The sequence below is a fragment of the Montipora foliosa genome, chromosome 4, assembly GCF_036669935.1.
Source record: "Montipora foliosa isolate CH-2021 chromosome 4, ASM3666993v2, whole genome shotgun sequence".
Taxonomy (NCBI): Eukaryota; Metazoa; Cnidaria; class Anthozoa; order Scleractinia; family Acroporidae; genus Montipora; species Montipora foliosa.
This window is the reverse complement of record NC_090872.1, coordinates 9,675,756-9,681,049: the sequence shown is the minus strand read 5'-3', so window position 1 is coordinate 9,681,049 and position 5,294 is coordinate 9,675,756. Positions and strand designations below refer to the sequence as shown.

At 38.1% G+C, this 5,294-nt stretch overlaps 1 long non-coding RNA gene across 1 annotated transcript; it reads right to left on the bottom strand.

The window, feature by feature from the left end:
• Window positions 1-247: 247 nt before the first annotated feature.
• Window positions 248-2,233, bottom strand: LOC137998940 (uncharacterized). Its single transcript, XR_011122849.1, has 3 exons — window positions 2,095-2,233; window positions 1,611-2,004; window positions 248-478 (listed from the first exon to the last, which is right to left on the bottom strand). It is a non-coding gene; the product is annotated as an uncharacterized lncRNA (long non-coding RNA).
• Window positions 2,234-5,294: the final 3,061 nt, after the last annotated feature.

The window sequence follows — 5,294 nt, the reverse complement described above, 5'->3', positions numbered from 1 at the left end:
ACACGTGAAGGTGAGAGAAATTAGCGATTATTGGTTTCGAAATTTTTTGAAACCAGCTTCAATGATAGATGGTTTCAGAAATTTCCGATACCACTTCCGAAACGAGTTAATGTCACGGTAAATGTGCTACTGGTTTGAAAAATTTCCGGAACCATTAATCGCGACACAACTTGTTTTAGAAATTTGCGGAATCCCTCTTATTCTCTATGGTATAGGATTAAGACAACGGCATAACTTCTCCAGTATCACAAATAATTTATTTACAACGTTGCATTGAATTTATATCCGTTCAAAGAAGAAAACACTTAAATCATGAATTTCGAAATCTAATATTCGTTAACGGTGTTCGCCTATTCACTGTTATCTTCCTCAAGCACATCCCGCTCCAAGCTTTGTCTTATACTCATTAAAGTTTCCTCGTCTGAATCCACGACAACTCATTTCTTCCGGCGTTTGAGACTTGCCTTGGCTGCTGATGCTAAAAATGATAAAACCAAGAAAAATCTTAGGAAAAAGCTGTTAATTGAAATTTGTTAAGTCATCTTTGACACGTATTCGTTGCCTGTCATCAGCACATATTCTTGCCCATAAAAGCTAGATAAACTGACAAAGAAATATGTTATTGCTCAGTAACTACCTCAGAACGTGGACGATCTTCGCAACAAACATAATCTCAAGTGACACGTTCGAAACGCGTGTGATTTAATTTATTTACTTAGAGAGAGTTAGAGGACTGATATATTTATATCGGTGAGTTCGAAAACTCTCTAAGATTAATTACTTTTGATTCCTGATTTATATCCTACTTTACTAGTTCAGTGATGGCCGTTAAATGTATTTTTCCTGAGACTGAGTGACCATTCTTGGCCTACATTTGTTTAGTGAATACATCTTAGAAGATTAGAATGATAACCCTGGCTAGTCTAACATACATAAATTCAGTAAAAAGCAATTGTAGCTCTGAGCTGTTGCAATAAACGTAGTAACTGAAAAATTTGAATTCCTTTCGGCAACTCCGCATTAAGTTCCTCACACATGCATGTGTGTTTTGCACGGGGTGTTTTTTCTTTTTACACTATAACTAGAATTTACTCCGATACATCTAGAATTCACTTTGCAATGAAAACAATTTCTTTTCTCTCGTGAGCTGGTATACACACTTATAGGCACAATCTCCCAATACTTCAAATATGTCGACAATTGAAAATTGAACCAGACAGTCACTATCTTAGTGTGTCACGCAAGGTGAAAACTCGGAAATTTAAAATGCTCTAAAACGAAAGACGCTACGGCACTGGAAACTTGCAAAAAGGCTTAATTCTAGATTTATATCGTCAAAGTAGTCCAAATAAAAAATTATAAAACCTCGATTTTGATTATGAAATTTATGTCAAGGTGAAAACCACTACATTGTTACTTAGAATATTAAAAGGTTTTCATTTGTGTAAAACGGCTTACTGTAAATTGCAAAACGAGAGGAAACGAAACGAAATTTAAACCTGTATTTCACAAAATGAATATTTGAGCATTTCGATAGCAGTAATTCGCAAAATAGATGATAAGTGAGCTGGTTTCTTATTACGCTACGACGATAGTCACGTTCAACATACCTGATAGAAAACATTCTCTCTACTTTTTGATGAAACACGCCCCATCTGTTTCATCTTTTTGGTGGTCATCTACCTTTGCTCTCTTCGAATTTCTGGGCTCTTCATTACCCTCCAAGCCAAGTTTCCGTTTGCCAGCGTGAGAACTTGGCTCGTTAGTACGATCTTGCGATCCCCCTTGAGAAACCAACGTCTGAAACCACTGGAGAAAGCGAAAGTGATGGCCTTTCATCCACTGTTTGGTTGCTTTCTTGAATCCGTTTAAATCTGTCAGCAAACTGACGACTGGAAACAGTGTAATCCATAAATTGTTTCGAGAAATCGTTTGCAAGGATGTCGAATTTGCCTAAATCTACAATTGTAGCCTTACACCGGCAGATAGGTTGGAGAACATGACCTGTAGAACGAAAAGACCTGAATAAGCCAATGATGTCACTTCTCTTTTCGTTCTTTGTACAGTATTCAGAAAACTAAGTAAGCAATGTACCTTAATAGAAGAGGTATCCGAACTTTCAGCAACAGCGATAACATTTGCCATCTCCTTGCCGCCAGTGAAAGTCCCTTTCCGTTTTTGTATAAATATCATGGTTAAGTCTAAACCACCATTTTCCTGTCTCGGGTCTGTCGTTCTTACCATTTTTACCTTTGCTCATAATTTCGCTCGTTGCAAAAAATGTCTTAACTACAATTTGGAAAAAAAACAAGATCCTTGATTAACACCTCGGCTAAGAACAGTCTGTAACGATAGGCGAATGACACCCCAATTTATATTGCTCCTGTTGAGAATCCGTGGTTTTGTAAAAACACGCAAGAACCAAGATAGCGTGCGGAAAACAATGTCGTTTCATTTACGCAGGAAACATTTAGGAATCACATTCCTTGCTCAAAGAAGGAAAAATATAATGCAACTGATTCCTGTGTCTTACCTCTCGACATTAAGCGTTTGTCATGCTTTTGAAAACCAAACATGAATCGCCGGGCTACGAAAAACCTTCAACAAAGTTTAGTATTTCCCACTTAACGTGTGAGATTGAATGGGTCATTCACCTTGCGGTGGAGGGCTTTGCGAATCAAAGATCTAACTTCTTTTTCGGCTTATCAAATTTCGTTTCATACTTCATTTGTTAGTTTTTATTTGTGCTTAAAACTCGTGCATTGCATCATTTTTTATGTTGCATGTTCATCTCCGCATGATAAATTCAGCTATCGGTAAATTATCGACAATGCAATATTTCCGGTTGTCACTCGCATTAGCAACATGGATGCAACGATGGAAATACGAACATACGATTTAGACTCGTTAACACACCTCACCCTCTCCAGTGCTCTTGCGAGTAGCGATTTCCTAACCTCTTACAGACGAAGATTTCTCACTTTTTATTCGCACAAAAGAAAAATTGAGGTCATTGCATGTTGATCGTAAGGTAACATTTGGTGTCACAATAAACTCAACCACATATTCTCACGATATTTCCTGTTGTTACCCTCTTTGGCGCCATGTATCGATGAAAGTACGCACTGTTAGGGTTAGAGTCCAGCCGTACGGTACTTTTCTGAGAACGTTAACGTTAACGTTAACGCACTACATCGCCTCCAGTGAATCTCGCAAGCAGCGATTTCCTAACCTCTTACAGACCAAGATTCCTTACATTTTATGCGCACAAAAAAATTGAGGTCGTTGCATGTTCATTCCCGTAAAGTACCATTCGGTGTCACCATAAACTCAACCACATATTCGCACGATATTTCCGGTTGTCACTCTATTTGGCGACATGCATGCAACGGTGAAGTACGCACAGAGGCCAGCCGCACGGTTCCTCTCTTAGAGCGTTAACGCACTACACTGTCTCAAATGAATCTTGCAAGTAGCGAACTTGAAAATCCAGGTCCTTCTTCTCCTTTCTCGTCATCCTGCGATTGCCTGGAACCGGACTCGGAAAGTGACTTTTCGCCTCCATTAAATGGCAATTAAACATCACAGCTTTCTGCTAAATTAATCAGCCCAGCATCCAGCTCACTGTTCCTTCCTGACTCTGATCAAAGTGATCCAGAGGAATATGGAGAAAAGGGTGGCTTGAAAGAAAGTGAAGAGGATGAGGATGATATGATATGGGTTGCAGGCCATTAGAAGAACTTGATGAAGATTCCAATGAATCAATGACGCAAGGAGGAGCAAGTGGAGAAAGTGCCATCGAAACTCAAGGTAAAATGATACGTACTGCAATTGCATGGTTTCATAATAGTAAAATCCTGTCGCGTAGTTTTTTGCTCTCTACGCTCCAAATCGAATAGACGTTAATTGCACAGCCCGAGGCTGCCTTGAATAACAATCACTAAAGTGGGCACTCTGTTGTTGTTTGCAGACACTACCTGCTTGCAAGACAGCCACGGTAAAGATAAATGTCTATGTCTTTGTTGGGGCTACAGTATTTCTCTATTTCGATTCTAATATATCAGAATTACAGCAAAGTTCTGTTCGAGAACATCTACCTTTTCAAGGAGCCACAATAAGTGAATTTTATCACAAGCAAGTCAACATTGTGTTGTTAAACAGAAGTGCCACGAAAAAGCAGAAAAAGGGTTTAATATTAAAAACATCCTCATCACGAGGTGCATTAATGCTGTGAAAATCCCAAGATAAAAATAAGAAAATAGGAGATTGTAAGAACGTTTTCCAAAGATCAAAGTTGGATGGGATAAAAGTTATGTATTGAAGATGTCACATTAGGGGTGCGACCACTTATAATGGCCGGATTTGGAAAAGATGTTCTGCGATGATAAGGGCGTTAAGCCAGGGTTGATTGACAAAAGAGGTCAAAAGAAGGGTAGTCAAATACTGTGGATTACAAAAACATTTATAAATATTCACGTTGCAAGTGCCAGCCACATACAAAATGCAAAGGACGATACTAATTGGAGAGAAGTGGACAAATTAATAAAAAGGTAACAGACGCCCGAAAAATTTGTAGAGTCAATGATAAGAAAGAATGAAAATAACATGGAAGGAAAAACTCAAAGCCTGTCGAAATTTTCAAAGCTAAAAAAAGTAGGGAAATATTATGCGTAATGCTTTTTGTCGAGGTTCTTGGTCTATTTCATGCCATTAAAGAAGACAAAATGGCTTGTCTGAGATACCATTTACTTTTACAAAAGACTGATGATAAAAATTACGGCTACATCAAGCCTGGTCGATTTTTGTAGTGTCTATCTGACGGATTTGTTCAACCGAGGTCAAGTACATGCATGTTAACGTGCATGATATTACGAAGCTCAAAGTGAAATCATGATTAATTAAACAGTTATTTATCGTTCTTCTGAAAATAAACATTTTTACAATTCGTGCGATCCACTCATTTCTCCGTCTTTTAAACAGACGTTACGAAAATAATTTGTCAAGACAACACATGAAAGATTTAAGAAAACGTTTGTGCCTAAGTGTTCACAAATTGGATAAACAAATGCTTCAAGAAAAAAAAAATTATATCTGACAAACAACAACATAGGTCATACCTATGGGGTTAAGGTGCTACATATAAACTATAACTGGCAGAATGAGTTCCGTGACCTTGGTCCCTGTCCAAGATGAACTGAGGACGCTTTAACGAAACCATACCAGACCCGCTCAGTAAGTTCCACAAAGTTTGGTTATCCTTAAAACTCAGTTAATTGTTTTCTAGAAATACTTTA